At 37.0% G+C, this 21,436-nt stretch overlaps 1 protein-coding gene across 50 annotated transcripts in view; it reads right to left on the bottom strand.

Moving 5' to 3' along the window:
- Nucleotides 1-21,436, bottom strand: part of FUT8 (fucosyltransferase 8) — a 464,407-nt gene that overhangs the window by 210,695 nt on the left and 232,276 nt on the right. For 16 of the 50 annotated variants that reach the window (XM_063644492.1, XM_063644475.1, XM_063644485.1 and 13 more), the window contains one exon: nt 12,915-13,055. The exons of the other annotated variants lie outside the window; for them this stretch is intronic. The gene's annotated coding sequence lies outside the window, so the exon portion shown is untranslated. The remainder of the gene's footprint in view (nt 1-12,914; nt 13,056-21,436) is intronic. 50 annotated transcript variants of the gene reach the window in all.

Raw genomic sequence — 21,436 nt, forward strand, 5'->3', positions numbered from 1 at the left:
GAGGTCTAAAGGCATATGGCAAGTTTCTAGAATCTGCTAAAATCAATAAAACCAATATACTTGGTCCTAGAGATGATAAAATCCAGTATCTTATGATATTCACGATGATGATAAAGATCTTGATGATATCTAAATTAAATTCAAAGATTTACATCCAAGTTTCCAATGAAGCCATATAACTTCAGTTTCCCTGAAGTTATATGGCTTCATTGTCATACAGCAAGTTAACCAGTCTTCTATGTATCTTATCAATTTTATTTTGATCCTCGGTGGTTCCAAGATGGCTGAAAAGGAGCAGCTCCAGTCTACAGCTCCCAGCCTGAGCGACGCAGAAGAAGGGTGATTTCTGCATTTCCAACTGAGGGACCGGGTTCATCTCACTGGGGCTTGTTGAACAGCGGGTGAAGGACAGTGGGTGCAGCCCACCAAGCATGAGCTGAAGTAGGGTGAGGCATCACTTCACCTGGGAAGCTCAAGGGCTCAGGGAATTCCCTTTCCTAGCCAAGGGAAGCTGTGACAGACAGCACTGGAAAATCAGGTCACTCCCACCCTGATACTGTGCTTTTCCAATGGTCTTAGCAAACGGCACAACAGGAGATCATATCCCGTGCCTGGCTCAGAGGGTCCCACGCCCACAGAGCCTCGCTCATTGCTAGCACAGCAGTCTGAGATCCAACTGCAAGGCGGCAGCAAAACTGGGGGAGGGGTGCCCGCCATTGCTGAGGCTTGAGTAGATAAATAAAGAGGCCTGGAAGCTCAAACTGGGTGGAGTCCACCGCAGCTCAAGGAGGCCTGCCTGCCTCTGTAGACACCACCTCTGGGGACAGGGCACAGCCAAACAAAAGGCAGCAGAAACCTCTGCAGACTTAAATGTCCCTGTCTGACAGCTTTGAAGAGAGTAGTGGTTCTCCCAGCACAGAGCTGGAGATCTGAGAACGGACAGACAGCCTCCTCAAGTAGGTCCCTGACCCCTGAGTAGCCTAACTGGGAGGCACCCCCCAGTAGAGGCAGACTGACACCTCACATGGCCAGGTACCCCTCTGAGATGAAGCTTCCAGAGGAACGATCAGGCAGCAACATCTGCTGTTCAGCAATACTCACTGTTCTGCAGCCGCTGCTGCTGATACCCAGGCAAACAGGGTCTGCAGTGGACCTCCAGCAAATTCCAATAGACCTGCAGCTGAGGGTCCTGACTGTTAGAAGGAAAACTAACAAACAGAAAGGACATCCACGCCAGAACCCCATCTGTACGTCACCATCATCAAAGACCAAAGGTAGATAAAACCACAAAGATGGGGAAAAAACAGAGCGGAAAAGCTGAAAATTCTAAAAATCAGAGCACCTTTCTCCCTCCAAAGGCACGCAGCTCCTTGCCAAAAACAGAACAAAGATAGACGGAGAATGACTTTGATGAGTTGAGATAAGGAGTCTTCAGAGGATCAAACTTCTCCAAGCTAAAGGAGAAAGTTCAAACCCATCACAAAGAAGCTAAAAACCTTGAAAAAAGATTAGATGAATGGGTAACTAGAATAACCAGTGTAGAGAAGTCCTTAAATGACCTGATGGATCTGAAAACCATGGCATGAGAACTACGTGACGAATGTACAAGCTTCAGTAGCTGACTCAATCAACTGGAAGAAAGGGTATCAGTGACTGAAGATCAAATGAATGAAATGAAGTGAGCAGAGAAGTTTAGACAAAAAAGAGTAAAAAGAAATGAACAAAGCATCCAAGAAACATGGGACTATGTGAAAAGACCAAACCTACGTCTGATTGGTGTGCCTGAAAGTGACAGGGAGAACGGAACAAAGTTGCAAAACACTCTGCAGGATATTATCCAGGAGAACTTCCCCAACCTAGCAAGGCAGGCCAACATTCAAATTCAGGAAATACAGAGAATGCCACAAAGATACTCACTGAGAAGAGCAACTCTAAGACACATAATTGTCAGATTCACCAAAGTTAAAATAAAGGAAAAAATGTTAAGGGCAGCCAGAGAGAAAGGTCGCATTATCCACAAAGGGAAGCCCATCAGACTAACAGTGGATCTCTCACCAGACACTCTACAAGCCAGAAGAGAATGGGGGCCAATATTCAAAATTCTTAAAGAATTTTCAACCCAGAATTTCATATCCAGCCAAACTAAGCTTCATAAGTGAAGGAGAAATAAAATCCTTTACAGACAAGCAAATGCTGAGAGATTCTGTCACCCCAGGCCTGCCCTACAAGAGCTCCTGAAGGAAGCACTAAACATGGAAAGGAATAACCAGTACCAGCCACTGCAAAAACATGCCAAATTGTAAAGACCATCGATGCCAGGAAGAAACTGCATCAACTAACAAGCAAAATAAATAGCTAACATCATAATGACAGGATCAAATTCACATATAACAATATTAACCTTAAATGTAAATGGGCTAAATGCTCCAATTAAAAGACACAGACTGGCAAATTGGATAAAGAGTCAAGACCCATCAGTGTGCTGTATTCAGGAGACCTATCTCACATGCAGAGACACACACAGGCTCAAAATAAAGGGATGGAGGAAGATCTACCAAGCAAATGGAAAACAAAGAAAGGCAGGGGTTGCAATCCTAGCCTCTGATAAAACAGACTTTAAATCAACAAAGATCAAAGAGACAAAGATGGCCACTACATAATGGTGAAGGGATAAATTCAACAAGAAGAGCTAACTATCCTAAATATACATGCACCTAATACAAGAGCACCCAGATTCATAAAGCAAGTCCTTAGAGACCTACAAAGAGACTTAGACTCCCATGAAATAATAATGGGAGACTTTAACACCTCACTGTCAACATTAGACAGATCAACGAGACAGAAAGTTAACAAGGATATCTAGCAACTGAACTCAGCTCTGCACCAAGTGGACCTAACAGACATCTACAGAACTCTCCACCCCAAATCAACAGAATATACATTCTTCTCAGCACCACACCGCACTTATTCCAAAACTGACCACATAATTGGAAGTAAACTGCACCTCAGCAAATGTAAAAGAATAGAAATTATAACAAACTGTCTCTCAGACCACAGTGCAATCAAACTAGAATTCAGGATTAAGAAACTCACTGAAAACTGCTCAACTACATGAAAACTGAACAACCTGCTCCTGAATGACTACTGGGTACATAATGAAATGAAGGCAGAAATAAAGATGTTTTTTGAAACCAGTAAGAACAAAGACACAACATACCAGAATCTCTGGGACACATTTAAAGCAGTGTGTAGAGGGAAATTTACAGCACTAAATGCCCACAAGAGAAAGCAGGAAAGATCCAAAATTGACACCCTAACATCACAATTAAAAGAACTAGAGAAGCAAGAGCAAACACATTCAAAAGCTAGCAGAAGGCAAGAAATAACTAAAATCAGAGCAGAACTGGGAGACAGAGACACAAAAAACCCTTCAAAAAAATCAATGAATCCAGGAGCTGGTTTTTTGAAAAGATCAACAAAATTGATAGACCGCTAGCAAGACTAATAAAGAAGAAAAGAGAGAAGAATCAAATAGATGCAATGAAAAATGATAAAGGGAATATCACCACCGATCCCACAGAAATACAAACTACCATCAGAGAATACCATAAACACCTCTATGCAAATAAACTAGAAAATCTAGAAGAAATGGATAAATTCCTCAACACATACACCCTCCCAAGACTAAACCAGGAAGAAGTTGAATCCCTGAATAGACAAATAACACGTTCTGAAATTGAGGCAATAATTAATAGCCTACCAACCAAAAAAAGTCCAGGACCAGATGGATTCACAGCCGAATTCCACCACAGGTACAAGAAGGAGCTGGTACCATTCCTTCTGAAACTATTCCAATCAATAGAAAAAGAGGAAATCCTCCCTAACTCATTTTATGAGGCCAGCATCAACCTGATACCAAAGCCTGGCAGAGACACAACAAAAAAAGAGAATTTTAGATCAATATACCTGATGAACACCAATGCAAAAATCCTCAATAAAATACTGGCAAACCGAATCCAGCAGCACATCAAAAAGCTTATCCACCATGATCAAGTGGGCTTCATCCCTGGGATGCAAGGCTGGTTCAACATATGCAAATCAATAAACGTAATCCAGCATATAAACAGAAACAAAGACAAAAACCACATGATTATCTCAATAGATGGAGAAAAGGCCTTTGACAAAATTCAACAACACTTCATGCTAAAAACTCTCAATAAATTAGATATTGATGGGACTTATCTCAAAATAGTAAGAGCTATTTATGACAAACCCACAACCAATATCATACTGAATGGGCAAAAACGGGAAGCATTCCCTTTGAAAACTGGCACAAGACAGGGATGTCCTCTCTCACCACTCCTATTCAACATAGTGTTGGAAGTTCTGGCCAGGGAAATCAGACAGGAGAAATAAATAAAGGGTATTCAATTGGGAAAAGAGGAAGTCAAATCGTCCCTGTTTGCAGATGACATGATTGTATATTTAGAAAACCCCATCATCTCAGCCCAAAATCTCCTTAAGCTGATAAGCAACTTCAGCAAAGTCTCAGGATACAAAATCAATGTGCAAAAATCACAAGCATTCTTATACACTAATAACAGACAAACTGAGAGCCAAATCATGAGTGAACTCCCATTCACAATTGCTACAAAGAGAATAAAATGCCTAGGAATCCAACTGACAAGGGATGTGAAGGATCTCTTCAAGAACTACAAACCACTGCTCAATGAAATAACAGAGGACACAAACAAATGGAAGATCATTCCATGCTCATGGATAGAAAGAATTAATATCGTGAAAATGGCCAAATGGAAGATCATTCCATGCTCATGGATAGAAAGAATTAATATCGTGAAAATGGCCATACTGCCCAAGGTAATTGATAGATTCAATGCCATCCCCATCAAGCTACCAATGACTTTCTTCACAGAATTGGAAAAAACTACTTTAAAGTTCATATGGAACCAAAAAAGAGCCCGCCTTGCCAAGTCAATCCTAAGCCAAAAGAACAAAGCTGGAGGCATTACGCTACCTGACTTCAAACTATACTACAAGGCTACAGTAACCAAAACAGCATGGTACTGGTACCAAAACAGAGATATAGACCAATGGAACACAACAGAGCCCTCAGAAATAATACCACACATCTACAACCATCTGATCTTTGACAAACCTGACAAAAACAAGCAATGGGGAAAGGATCCCCTATTTAATAAATGGTGCTGGGAAAACTGGCTAGCCATATGTAGAAAGCTGAAACTGGATCCCTTCCTTACACCTTATACAAAAATTAATTGAAGATGGATTAAAGACTTAAATGTTAGACATAAAACCATAAAAACTCCAGAAGAAAACCTAGGCAATACCATTCAGGACATAGGCATGGGCAAAGAGTTCATTCTAAAACACCAAAAGCAATGGCAACAAAAGCCAAAATTGACAAATGGGATCTAATTAAACTAAAGAGCTTCTGCACAGTAAAAGAAACTACCATCAGAGTGAACAGGCAACCTACAAAATGGGAGAAAATTTTTGCAATCTACCCGTCTGACAAAGGGCTAATATCCAGAATCTACAAAGAACACAAACAAATTTACAAGAAAAAAACAAACAACCCCATCAAACAGTGGGCGAAGGATATGAATAGACACTTCTCAAAAGAAGACATTTATGCAGCCAACAGACACATGAAAAAATGCTCATCATCACTGGCCATCAGAGAAATGCACATCAAAACCACAATGAGATACCATCTCATACCAGTTAGAATGGCAATCATTAAAAAGTCAGGAAACAACAGGTGCTGGAGAGGATGTGGAGAAATAGGAACACTTTTACACTGTTGGTGGGACTGTAAACTAGTTCAACCACTGTGGAAGACAGTGTGGTGATTCCTCAGGGATCTAGAACTAGAAATACCATTTGACTCAGCCATCCCATTACTGGGTATATACCCAAAGGATTATAAATCATGCTGCTATAAAGACACATGCACATGTATGTTTATTGCAGCACTATTCACAATAGCAAAGACTTGGATCCAACCCAAATGTCCATCAATGATAGACTGGATTGAGAAAATGTGGCACATATACACCACGGAATACTATGCAGCCATAAAAAATGATGAGTTCATGTCCTTTGTAGGGACATGGATGAAGCTGGAAACCATCATTCTCAGCAAACTATCCCAAGGACAGAAAACCAAACACCACATGTTCTCACTCCTAGGTGGGAATTGAACAATGAGAACACTTGGACACAGGAAGGGGAACATCACACACTGGGGCCTGTTGTGGGGTGGGGGGAGTGGGGAGGGATAGCATTAGGAGATATATCTAATGTAAATGAAGAGTTAATGGGTGCAGCACACCAACATGGCACATGTATACATATATAAGAAATCTACATGTTGTGCACATGTACCCTAGAACTTAAAGTATAATTTAAAAAAAATTTTATTTTGACATCCCTTTCCTAAATGAATACATGAACAGGACCCTGATGCCCAAATACTCTTGAAAGCAGTTCTTTTGTCTTGCTGATGTTTTCCTCATTCATTAAATAAGAGTTTGATACATACTAACAAATAACCTTAAGAATTAAATTTTTATAGAACCCAAGAACATCTAATTTCAAACTCCTATTCTCTTCATCATAACTCCCTTTAAAAAAAGGAAATAGGCCGGGCGCCGTGGCTCACGCTTGTAATCCCAGCACTTTGGGAGGCCGAGGCGGGCGGATCACGAGGTCAGGAGATCGAGACCATGGTGAAACCCTGTCTCTACTAAAAATACAAAAAAATTAGCCGGGCGTGGTGGCGGGCGCCTGTAGTCCCAGCTACTCGGAGAGGCTGAGGCAGGAGAATGGCGTGAACCCGGGAGGCGGAGCTTGCAGTGAGCCCAGATTGTGCCACTGCACTCCAGCCTGGGCGACAAAGCGAGGCTCTGTCTTAAAAAAAAAAAAAAGGAAATAACACTCTGAGTTGGTAAATTAGAAGATTAATGAGAAAATGTTTATGGTGTAAAGAATACTGGAATGAGAATAACAATATCTGTCTAACAGACAAGAAAACCAGGGCACCAAAAGGAAAAGTCGGGAGAGGGAGAAAATCACAAAGCTAGCAGTGTCAAACAGGAATTTCAACTAAGCAATCTGATTCCAGATGCAAGGAGGTCTTCCACAGCAAGGAGGTTTTACATAGCAAGTATCTTCCCATGCATAGATCTGAAACAAAAGGATCACCCCATCAATGGACTAAAGTTAGACTAAGAGATCAAAAATCTTTGCCAACTCAAGATTGCTACTAATTAATGGTGACTTTTAGAAGTCACTCTATTCAATGACATGTCTTCCCATGCATGACATCCAAAAGAGTTATCTAAATGATCTCTAAAGACCTCTGTAGCTTGAAATAATTTGGTAGTATGATTTTTTTTTTTTTTTAAAAAGAAGATTCTTCCAAAATTCTTTCTTACCATCCATAACAAACTGCCTGCCATGTGTTTGGCCCTGTAGTGGGTGCCAAAGATATAATAAGCAAGACAAGTAAATCCCAATTTCAGCATATCTTAGAATGTACCAGGAAAGCAAAAATGAAACCAAAAAATTGCATTTTTTAACATATAACACCACCTTGTGCCATACACAGTTAAATTTCTTATGTTTCTAAATATGCAGAGCCTGAACTCAACACAGGGCTTTTGATCTTGTCTGAAACACACTTGTCCAAATATCCCCACAGCTATGTCCCTCACCAAATTCAGAGCATCACTCAACTATCACCTTCTTAGTGAAACCTTCCCTGACCATTCTATATAAAAATGGCATCTTCCCAATTCCAACATTCCTTTTTACCATCCCTAATGTACTTACTTTTCTCCAAAACACTTATCAACATCTGATATACTTAAAGAAAAGTATAAATATTTTGAGTGTATAAAAGAAGCCATTAATTTCATTTAGACTAATATATATAATGTTTTATCCATACTCATACGTCTTTATGTAACAATTTAAAATATCAATTATAAATGCTAACATCATGTTTATAGTATTAATTCAAGCATTTTGTTTCAGTTTTTCTATAATTCCCTTCTTATAAATTATTTAAACATATAAAGCATTTAAAATAGAATGATATCACTATATAAGATTCATACTTTTATACTATGAGAGTCAACATCTAACAACGTGATTTATTCTCCATTTTATAAACTATCTCACTTTAAAATATGAGGACAAAAATGAGATACATTATTCTACCTGGATTTCAAATTATCACATTTATGAAACTGGAATGGGCTTATTTTTTTCAAAAATAAAAAGTAAAAAAGAGAGAGAAATCTAAAATCATCCTCTAAGGTTTACAGTCTTATATGTGTGCTTCATATGCTCACAGTTTCTGAAGATTTTCATAGCTAAATATACAATTTCTGGAGATCTCATAGATAAGTATCCCCGAAAACAAAAAAATTGTTTGAAACTTGATGCATCAGAATTCAAAGGACTGTGTGGTCTGAAAAATAAAACTTGTTTTAAAAGAATAATGATAACTTTTAACTAAGCAATGTTAACCTTTTTTAATAATATCATCTAAAATGTTACTAAACAGAACCATAGACACAGTTTTCAAACTGAATTACATATGATTTGAAATTCCAATAACTACACTAAAATGATCTTGTAGAGGATAAAAAAAATAAGGTTGCTATAACATTTCTAATAAAATGAGTTTGTTATGAGCAAACTATGTATAGAATGGAACATATTTATTAGTCCATTAATTTTTCCTGATAAAAACAGCAAGTTATTGAAATAAATTAAGAAAATAAGTAGTAATAATTTAACATTCCATACTATCCTGTGAAAACTAAGACTATTGACTAGACATAACCAGGACGCCCAAAGAACATGTCTTCTCTCCTCTAGTTAAGAAAATGAGAAGTCATAATAAGCAAAAATGAGTGCCAAAATAAATCTTTAGCTTAAAAGTGTCGTTCAACCTAATATTAATAACTAAATCCAAATTAAGTTTAGAAGTATACAAAAAAACTTAAAAACTTCCATTCTTTGCCATTTAATTATGTAGACATACCTCCCTCAAAGTACCTCCAAAACAAAATTAAAATTATTATTAAATATATTCCTGCTACTACACATTTGTAAATGCTATTATTCATTTTAAAACTACACTCTGTGAGTGTTACACGTAAATGTTGTTAAATGTTAAAGGTAGGCTGGGCATGGTGGCTCATGCCTGTAATTCCAGCACTTTGGGAGGCCAAGGCAGCCAGATTGCTTGAGCCCAGGAGTTTGAGACCAGCCTGGGCAACATGGCAAAACCTGGCCTCTACAAAAATTACAAAAATTAGCCAGGTGTAGTGGCATGCTCCTGTAGCCCCAGCTACTTGGAAGGCTGAAGTGGGGGAATCACTTGAGCCCAGAAAATGGAGGCTAGAGCAAGCCAAGATCATGCCACTGCACTCCAGCCTCGGGGAAAGAGGAGGACCCTGTCTCAAAAAAATATATTAAAAAATAAAAAATAAATAATAAACATTAAAGGTAAATGTTGAGTATCAAAAGTGAACTCTGGTTAACTATATTTCTTTAGAAAGAAAATGCAGAATTCTTTAATGATACTTTTACATTTACAGGACAATGGACCATCAACCAGTAACTCTATTTATAGATAAAGATATTAAGTTTAAAAAAATTTATCCAGAAACATTTTTAAGCAGCTTTATTATTTTTAAACAGTAGCACACGATCATGGTAAAACAATCACAGAAGTGCATAAAGAATAGAGCAAAGATCAGCGAAAAATTTACCTCCTGTTAGAATCATTCATTGTTATCATTTCTCCACCATACCTTGTGACATTTTATAGAAATATAAATAACCTTACATTAAAGGAATCATTCCATACATCCTATTCAATAGCTTACTTTAATTCAACATTAGGTAAATTAGAACATCTTTCTGTGTCAGCCAATATATATCTCATTGTTTAAGGGCTTTTCTGTACTACATTCTATGTAGTACCATAACCGACTTAAGTATTTTCCATATTAAGTTTGTTTCCATTTTTTTAATCAATTATCTCTAATACGATGGGACACGCTCCACTTCCTCACTAAAATGTTCCATACTCTAAATCATTTTCTACAAAACAGACCTTCATGTATTCAAATAATTTTAAGTGCCTATTACATGCCATTCACTGTTCTAGACAACCTAAATTCCCTAATTTATCTAATTTATCATTGCTGTATTTCCAGTACTTAGTGGAGTGTCTGATACATAGTAGACCTTCATTATGTGTTGAATGAATAGATGGCCATCCTTGTTCATTCATCTTTCTTCACTTCTGCAATTATCTTCTTTTTTAAGTTTTCATTTTTTATGTGGAATCATAACCTCAGAAGACACATTTTATTATGTGCAAGGCACCAACTCTACTAAACGTTTTACAAAAATGAAACCACAAGCCTGGCACAGTAGTTCATGCCTATAATCCCAGACCTCTGGGAGGCCAAAGCAGGTGGATCACTTGAGGGGAGGAGTTTGAGACAGGCCCATGGCAAAACACCATCTCTACAAAAAAATACGAAAATTAGCCGGGCATGGTGGCGCACACCTGTAATCCCAGCTACTTGGGTGGTAGAGGCACGAGATTCACTTGAACCCAGGAGGAGAGATTGCAGTGAGCCAAGATCAAGCCACTACACTCCAGCCTGGGCGACAGAGTGAGACTGTCTCATAAATAAGTAAGAAAAATAAAATAAATAAAAATGAAAGCACAGTCACTGTTCCTAAGAGGCTTACAGAATCATCACCTTCATAGGTTGAAGGCTATGAGAAAGAAGTTTTATTTTTAGGGCCAGGACACCCTACAAAGTAATGAGTCTTTACCACTCACAGTTCAAGCTCACTATGGGGAGCCAAGTAGATTAATATGGAGGAAAAAAATAATACTACAGTATTACCTTTTAGAAGCTCTGCTTAGCTGTGATTTTTAAAGTTCATCTTGAGCTTCGAAACATCATTCAAAGAAAATATGAATCTAAAATATATGTTTTCCTTTGGTCTAACTCAGTGGAAATTAAGAGTAAGAACACTCTCATGCTAGTATTCCAGTGTTAAACTTCAAAAGGTCCAGCTTGCACACACAGAAAAACCCTAGAAGTCCCATTAAACTGCAAAGTTATGACGAAATTCATAAAAGATTTATTCTGCGTTTCCAGGAAAAGTACTCTGAAAGAGGAGAAAAAGAGACCACTGAAACATACCAAACTGTTTTTATTTCAAAGTTTTAGCCTTTAAAATCACCACAAAGCAGCTCTGCTGTGAAACCTCTAAGCATGCTAACTCTGTTTTCTTTCATTGGCAACACACAGGTACCACAGGGATTAAATTAGAATCACAAAGCTGGAAAGAACCTTGAAACATATATGTAGTTCCTCCTTATGCCTTTTACCTCGTTTACACTTAAGCCAGTTTACATACATAAGAAATGTATCCACAACAAAAAATTACCCAGTGCAAGGTGGGAGTGGGGGATAGGAGATGAGGTCAGAGTTAAGGTGGCAGTTTGGGAGAAGGAAAGTAAGTCACCTAACGACAAGGTCCATGGAGATGACTGTTTAAAGAAATGTCATGATCTAATTTCCATGTTGATATGATCACCCCAAAATTCATCCTTGAAGGTTAAATGCTATGCTTGAATGGAATATGCATATGTTGACTGTGGCCATGTATTTGCCTCCTAACTGTTCAGGATAACAAACAAAAATCTTGGCAAGAAACGATGTTGGTTTGCATCAGGGCTCAGATATCTCTTCAGCTTCAAAAAGCATATGCTACCAGGTTCTGTGTCTTTATAAACACACCCTATTACTGTTATTAGACTGTAAATTCTTTAAAACAATAGTTTCATGATATTGTAACTCTTTATATCCCCACAATACTTACAGTATACAAGGTATTCCATAAATATTCACCGATAACACTGAAAATTCAGATATTTAGCTCATTTAAGTAAAAATATTTAAACTAACAAATTTATGTTAAAATATATAGAAAAATATATTAACACACTCAAACAGAACTTGCATACCAATGTTCATGGCAGAATTATTCACAGTAGCCAAAAGGTAGAAACAATCTAAGTGTCCACTGATAAATGGATAAGCAAAATGTGGTATACACATGTAACGGAATATTAATCAGCATGAAATAGAACTGAAATTCTGATACATGCTACAATATGGATGAACCTTGAAGACATTATGCTAAATACAATGAGCCAGTCCTAGAAGGACATATATTGTGTGGTTCCACTCATACGAGATACTTAGAATAGTCAAGATCACAGAGAGAGAAAGTAGAATAGTGATTAAAGGGGAGATAATAAGTAACAGGGAATTATTGTGTAATGGGCACAGAGTTTCATTTCAGGATGATGAAAGCGTTCTGGAGATAGATACTGATGATGGTTGCATAACAATGAACTGTATACTTAAAAATGATTAAATGGTGAATTGTGTTATGTATATTTTACCACAATAAAAAGGGGGGAATGTATATTACTAGGATATTATTTTAATAATCATTTGCCCAAATAATATTTTGTATATTAAATGTAAAATTATAGACTTCTAGTAGTTAACATTAAATTATTAATAAAATAGCTACAAAAATAATTACCCAGTTTTACATTTAAGTATCTGGTTTCCTGAAAAAACAAACATAATACCAAAAAAAACTTGAAAAATAAAGTTATTTTAATTTCAGCAATATCTTTAATCCATTTACTCTAACTCTGCAAACCGTTTGCCTATAACACAAACACTTAAAGATGGCTATAATCAACATATCCATATGTCTTTAACATTTACACATAAATTCACCTCCATTTTCTCGGCAGAAGCTTGTCCGCACTTCCTGATTTTCAGCTAAGTTTTTATTTTCTTTTATCCTTTTCTTCAGGGTTAAGGACTATGCGTGCAAAGGCTATTCTTGGTGCAACATTTTCAGGGTCAAATAAGGAGCTGTAACATGTCAAATAAAATTACAAAGTGAAATTTCTTTTTTTTTTCTTTTCTTTTTATAAGGGACAAGGTCTTGCTATGTTGCCTAGGCTAGAGTACCATGCTGTGGTTATTCACAAGCGTAACAACAGCACACGACATCCTCAAATTCCTAGGCTCAACGGATCCTCCCACCTCAGCCTCCAGAGTAGTTGGGACTACAGGCACACATCACCACAACCAGCTAAACTGAGATTACGTAAAAGTGATTAGCAAACAATATGCTAAATTATCTCTTAAACTTTAGTCAAAATAAACTAAATTAAAATTTATATTTATCTGAATATACACAAAAGCTGACTCACCTGCTACAAAATACAAAGGCAATGATATTTTGCTGCTGCTTATAAAAGTGATTCACATTTAAACAAATATAATTGAAATTCATAGGTCTATAACATCCTTAAAAATACAAACTCACTAGTTCATCACTTTGTAACCTTTCAATAAAATGTACCACACATACATTGATTTCTATTCTGTGATTATGTCAAAGAAATTATATTGATTTGACACACAGTTAAACTCAACACTAACATTAATTTAATTCATAACTCATTTAACATGATTTGTTTATGAGTCCTGACTTTAATTTTGTAACTGAACTTTAACATTGGTTTATTACTTCTTTGGTAATTACTAAACTGCGAAATTTTCAGTAGATTTTCCAATATCTACAAGCAAAACATTATATAGTGAAATCTTACTAAAATCTAAAGTTACCTAAGATTTAAAAAAAAAAAAAGCAAAGAGAGGTATGTTCAAGTGTCTCACTTCTTAAATTACTGCTCTATGAATACCCCTTCTAGAGGTGCTATTTCAAGTAAATAAATCCTTTGGATGCATAATTTCCCTATTATCTCGACGAATTACAGTAACTGTAATGCAGTAAGCTATTGTAGATCCCCCACAAAAACACTCTAGAGACTTACTTTCCCTTAGTATATTTCTCCTACTGTTTAATTCTTAAAAAGATATTGTCATTTTCATGTCCAAAAGATCTACACAGCAAAACTCACAAATTCATACAAGTTTTTAGCAATTTGACATTCAGATTCAAGAAAAACTTCCTAGACTACACGAGGAACTGAATTTCAACCACTACTTCATAAAGTGTGTATTACTGATTTTATGTTAGAAAAAATGAGGTTTGGAAAGACAAAATAATTTGATTCCACAACCAAGTAACCACTGAATTCAAAGAGTGAAATCCAAATATTACTAATGCCAAAGGAAGGAGGAAAACACAAAGTTGCAAGCCAAAGAGGTACCAGGCATACAACACATTTTTGCACACATTTCCTCATTTAATTCTCACCATTAATTTGTAAGGTAGGCATTATCTCCATTTTGAAGAGGAGTAAACTGAGGTAAAGAAGTGATTTGACTTGACTAAGTTTTGTATACCTACTCAGCGGTCAAGACAAACTATTGATACATTGATACATTCTGTCCTCAAACCACTACTAGCTGTGATCCAAATGTCAACAATGATAGATATGATGGACTTTCTGTAGCTAAGATAAGACCCTCAGGAGAGAAAATTAAATGGCCAGAGCAGGAACAAGGGTTTGGTCATACATACGTACATTGCTAACTACCAAAGGGTTTGTTAACTGCCATGAAGTTTTCCTCTTCTATTAGGCAGAAATCTGTTCTAGAGAAACACTGCCCAACCGATCTTGGTAGACTGCCTGATAAAGACAACTGGGACAACCCTGCCTTGAGGGTCCTGCCAGCAGCACTGATGGGACAGGAGGCCAGTCTTACAAACATTCTTTCCTGGTAAAATGCTACAGACCCTAAGCCAGTTTTAGCCAGCTTACAGAGACTGCATACAAAATATCTTTGTGCTCTATGGTTCACCTGTTGACATAAAGAGCTGAATTCCACCTCATTTTAATGCTAAAATTGTGCCCCGAAGCGAAGATGGGATGTATGTTACTTATGTTAACTCACTGTGCATGCACTAGACTTCCCCATATATATTCATAGACATTCCTCAAACAATTCATATTACATGATGGATATGCACGTAAAACAAACCCTAGAAGGCTTAAATACTACTGTTCACTCCCCTTCTGTGAAGCAGGTGCTTACAGTTCCACCAGAGGTTACTTTCTCTTATCTGCAGATTGTTACTCTGAAAATAAAGTTTTCTCCTTTTTCCTTTCTCCACAGATCTCATGGTCGTTTTGTTAACACAAGGAGAGAAGTTTGATTGATTTTTTATTTTATTTTTGTTTTTGATTTTGTTTTTATATTCTACAGAGAAGGGAACAATTTCACTGCTCTAATTTTATTAAGAAGATTCCCAACTCCTTGAGAAAATCATATCTATGTTGGTAATTCCCTGTAGGGTCACTATCATGAGTCTACCTGGCAGTTGTTTTTAAGGCCCTATTTTACACGACTGTCATTTCCTATCTTAACCACTTAAAGAATGACTTTCCAATGCTTAAAGGTCTTTTGAGGAAAGCTCCCAGGCAGCTGGGTATATGAGAAAAGGCTCTATTTCCCACAAATAGCTCCCTTTTAGGATATTTTCTCTAGAGCAGGGACTAAAACATGTATAAATGCCAACTAACGCACAGTATATCAAGGCTAGTTAATAAATGCCAAATGATAACGATATAGCACTTAACATGCAAATAGATGCCAACCCAATATTAATCCACTAGGAAAACACTGTGAATGCTTTTTGTCAACAGAATAGCTTTGCAAAGAATCAGACACCCTCTTGAACCAGATGCAAGTGATTAAAACACCACTTTAAGTACCAAAGAATGGAAATTAAAGTTTAGAGAAAGAAACTGAAACACTTCTCTCCATGCTACCCAATATCCACATATTCCACTAATTTAAGCTCATGATTCTGCTCCCCACTAGCCTAGCTCTAAAGGAAAGAAAGAGTAGTAAGAAAAGGATGGTCTTGGAATGGGAAAGAAACATCACAATTTCTTTTTTTTTTTTTTTGAGATGGAGTCTCACTCTGTCGCCCAGGCTGGGGTGCAGTGGTGTGATCTCGGCTCACTGCAACCTCCGCCTCACAGGTTCAAGCAATTCTCTGTCTGAGCCTCCTGAGTAGCTGGGATTACAGGCACCCACCACCACGCCTGGCTAATTTTTGTATTTTTAATAGACACAGGGTTTCACCATCTTGGCCAGGCTGGTGTTGAACTCTTGACATCATGATCCACCTGCCTCGGCCTCCCAAAGTTCTGGGATTACAGGCGTGAGCCACCGCGGCCGGCAAGAATATCACAATTTCAAACAAAAATCAAACCTAAGGTTACTTTCATATCTCCTTTAGAATGTTCAGCAACTTGTCATACAAAGTAAAGTGATGCACCGCATAATGATGTTTTTAGTCAACAACGAACTGCATATATGAGTGGTCCCATAAGATTATAAATACCCAGCCAGGCACGAAGGCTTATGCCTATAATTCCAGCACTTTGGGAGGTCAAGGCAGGGGATCTCTTGAGGCTAGGAGTTCAAGACCAGCCTGGACAATATGGCGAAACCTCGTCTCTACTAAAAATATAAAACTTAGCTGGGCATGGTGGTGCACACCTGTAATCCCAGCTACTACCTGGGAGGCTGAGGCTGCAGTAAGCCGAGATCGTGCCACCGCACTCCACCCTGGGCAACAGAGCAAGACCCTGTCTACAAAAATAAAGATTATAAATACCATAATTTTACTGTACCTTTTCTATATTTAGATATGTTTAGGTACACAAATACTACTGTGTTACAATTGCCTACAATATTCAGTACAGTAACATGCTGTACAGGCTTGTAGCCTAGAAGCAATAGGCTATACCATATACCCTAGGTGTGTAGTAGGCTGTAACATCCAGGAAGACAGGAAGAAAAGAAAGATGTAAGGAAAGACCACAAAACATCCAGAAAACAAATTACAAAATGGCAGGAATAAGTCCTTGTTTGTCAATAGTAACACTGAGTGTAAATGGACTAAACTCTCCAATCACAAGACTCGGGATAGCTGAATGGATTAAAAAAAAGAAGACTCATTAATCTGTTGCCTACAAGAAACACACTTCACCTATAAAGACACACACAGATTGAAAATAAAGAAATGGAAAAGATATTCCATGCCAATGGAAACCAAAACAGAGTAGGAGAAGCTATATTTGTATCAGACAAAATAGATTTCAAGACAAAAACTGTAAGAAGAGACAAAGAAGGTCACTATATAATAATAAAGAGGTCAGTTCAGCAAGAGGATATAAAAATTGTAAGTATTTTAATATATATGCACCCAACAGTGGAGCACCCAGATATATAAAGCAAATATTATTAGAGCTAAAGAGAGAAAGACTCCAGTACAATAATAGCTGGAGATTTCAACACGCCACTTTCAGCACTGAACAGATCTTCCAGGCAGAGAATCAACAATGAAATAGACCAAATGGATCTAATAGATATTTAAAGAATATTTCTTCCAACAGCTACAGAATATACATTCTTTTCTTTAGCACATGGATCATTCTCAAGGATAGGCCATATGTTAGGTCACAAAACAAGTCTTAAAACATTTAAAGAAAAAAAAAACCCACATAATATCAAACATCTTCTCTGACCACAATAGAATAAAACTAGAAATCAATAGCAAGGGGAATTTTGTAAACTATACAAATATATGTAAATTAAATGATATGCCCCTGAATGACAAGTGGGTCAACGAAGAAATTAAGAAGAAAATTGAAAACTTTCTTGAAACAAATGATAATGGAAACATAACATACCAAAACCTATGGAATACAGCAAAAGCTGTACTAAGAGGGAATTTTATAGCTACAAGTGCCTACATCAAAAAAAAGGAAGAAAAACTTTAAATATACAAGTTAACAACGCATTTTAAGGACTAAAAAAGCAAGAGGAAAACAAACTCAAAAGTAGTAGAAGAAAATAAATAACAAAGATGAGAGCAAAATAAAGAAAATACAAAAAATGAATCAAAAAGTTGGTTGTTGGAAAAGTTAAAATGGACAAACCTTAAGCCAGACTAAGAAAAAAAGAAGATCCAAATAAATCAGAGATGACAAAGGAGACATTACAACTGATACCACAGAAATACGAAGAATCATTAGTGGCTACTATTAGCAAATATATGCCAATAAATTGGAAAACTTAGAAGAAATAGACAAATTCCTAGATACATACAACCTACCAAGATTGAAACATGAAGAAATCTAAAACCCAAATAGACCAATAATAAATAATGAAATTGAAGCAATAATTAAAAGTCTGACAGTAAAGATAAGCCCATGACCCAATGGTTACACTGTTGAATTCTACCAAACATTTAAAGAAGAACTAATACCAATCCTACTCAAACTATTCTGAAAAATAGAGGAGGGAGGAATACTTTCAAACTCATTCTGCAAGGCCAGTATTACCCTAGTACCAAAACCATAAAAAGACACATCAAAAGAAGAAAACTAAGGGCCAATATCCCTGATGAATATTCATACAAAAATCTATAACAAAATACTACCAAATTGAACTCAACAACACATTAAAAACATCATTCATCATGACCAAGTGAGATTTATCCCTGGGACACCAGAATGGTTCAACATATACAAATCAATCACCATATACCATATCAACAAATGGAGGACAAAAACCATATGATCATTTTAATTAATGCTGAAAAAACATTTGATAAAATTCAACATCCCTTCATAATAAAAACCCTCAAAAACACGAGTATAGAAGAAACACACATCAACATAATAAAAGCCATATACAAAAGACCCACAACTAGTATCACACTGAATGGGGAAAAACTGAAAGCCTGTCTTTTACGATCTGAAACATAACAAGGATGCCCACTTTCACCACTATTATTCATTATAGTACTGGGAGTCCTAGCTAGAGCAATTAGACAAGAGAAAGATATAAAGGGCATCCAAACTGTAAAGGAAGAAGTCAACTTATCCTTGTTTGCAGATGATATGATCTTATATTTGGAAAAAACTAAAAAATCCACCAAAAAACTATTAGAATTGATACTATTAAGAACTGACAAACTAATTCAGTAAAGTTGCAAGATACAAAATCAACATACAAAAATAAGTAGCATTTCTATATGCGAAATGTGAACAAATTGAAAAAGAAATTTAAAAAGTAGTCCCATTTACAATAGCCACCAAAATAAATAAATAAATACATACCTAGGAATTAACCAAAGAAGTGAAAGATCTCTGTAACAGAAACTATACTATACTGATGAAAGAAATTGAAGAGGATACCAAAAAATGGAAAGATATTCCATGTTTATGGATTGGAAGAATCAATATTGTTAAAACGTCCATACTACCCAAAGCAATCTACAGATTCAATGCAATCCCTATCAAAATACCAATGACACTCTTAACAGAGATATTTTAAAAAACCTAAAATTTATAGGGAACCACAAAAGACTCAGAATAACCAAAGCCATCCTAAGCATAAAGAACCAAACTAGAGGAATCACATTAACTGACTTCAAATTATATTACAGAGCTATAGTAAACAAAACAACATGGTACTGGCATAAAAACAGACACACAGACCAATAGAACCAAGAACCCAGAAAAAAAATCCACACACCTACAGTGAACTCATTTTTGACAAAGGCGCCAAAAACATACATGGCAGAAGACAGTTTCTTCAATAAATGGTGCTTGGAAACTGGATATCCATATGCAGAAGAATGAAACTAGACTCCTATCTCTCACCATATACAAAAATCAAATCAAAATATTGATTAAAGACAAAAATATAAGACCTCAAACTATGAAATGACTAAAATAAAACACTGGGGAAACTCTCCAGGGTATCAGTCTGGGCAATGATTTCTTAAGTAATACCCCACAAGCACAGGCAACCAAAGCAAAACTGGACAGATGGGATCACGTCAAATTAAAAAGCTTCTCCACAACAAAGTAAACAACCAACAAAGAGACAACCCAAAGAATGGAAGAAAATATTTGCAAACTACCCATCTGACAAAGGATTAATAACCAGAATATAAAACAAGCTAGGCCAAGCATGGTGGCTCACGCCTGTAATCCCAGCACTTTGGGAGGCCGAAGCGGGCAGATTACCCAAGGTCAGGAGTTCAAGACCAGCCTAGCCAACATGGTGAAACTCTGTCTCTACTAAAAATGCAAAAAATTAGCTGGGCGTGGTGGCAGGCACCTGTAATCCCAGCTACTTGGGAGGCTGAGGCAACAGAATCGCTGGAACCTGGGAGGTGGAGGTTGCAGTGAGCCGAGATTATGCCATTGCACTCCAGCCTAGGCAACAAGAGCGAAACTCCATCTCAAAAAAAAAAAAAATTCAAACAACTCTACAGGAAAAAATTAATAATCCAATTAAAAAACAGGCGAAAGATCTGAACAGACATTTTCAAAAAAAAAAAGACATACAACTAGCAAATACACATATGAAAAAGTGTTCGGCCAGGCACAGTGGCTCACGCCTGTAATCCTAGCGCTTTGGAAGGCTGAGGCAGGCAGATTGAGCTCAGGAGTTCGAAACCAGCCTCGGCAACATGGTGAAACCCTGTCTCTACTAAAATACAAAAACAAAAAATTAGCCAGGCATGGCAGTGTGTGCCTGTAGTCCCAGCTACTCGGGAGACTGAGGCAGGAGAATTGCTTGAATCTAGGAGGTGGAGGATGCAGTGAGCCAAGATCATGCCACTGCACTCCAGCCTGGCAACAGAGCGAGACTCCATCTCAAAAAAAAAAAAAAAAAGTGCTTAACATCACTGATCATCAGAAAAATGCAAATCAAAACTACAATGAGATATCATCTTACTCCAGTTAAAATGGCTTTTATCCAAAAGACAAGCAATAATCAATGCTGGCAAAGATGTGGAAAAAAGAGAACCCTCATACACTGTTGGTGGGAATATAAATTAGTACAAATGCTATGAAGAACAGTTTGGACGTTCCTTAAAAAAACTAAAAATTGAGCTACCCTATGATCTAGCAATCCCACTGCTAGGTATATAGCCCCAAAAAAGGAAATCAGTACATCAAAGAGATATCTGCACTCCCATGTTTACTGTAGCACTGTTCACAATAGCCAAGATTTGAAAGCAACCTAAGTGTCCATTAGCAGACGAATGAACAAAGAAAATATGGTACATGCACACAATGGAGTACTATTCAGCCATAAAAGAGAATGAGATCCTGTCATTTGCAACATGGATGGAACCAGAGGTCACTGCGTTAAGTGAAATAAGCCAGGCAAAGAATGACAAGCATCTCATCTTCTCACTTATTTGTGGGATCTAAAAATCAAAACAATTGAACCCA

This window comes from Symphalangus syndactylus, chromosome 8 (assembly GCF_028878055.3).
Source record: "Symphalangus syndactylus isolate Jambi chromosome 8, NHGRI_mSymSyn1-v2.1_pri, whole genome shotgun sequence".
NCBI lineage: Eukaryota > Metazoa > Chordata > Mammalia > Primates > Hylobatidae > Symphalangus > Symphalangus syndactylus.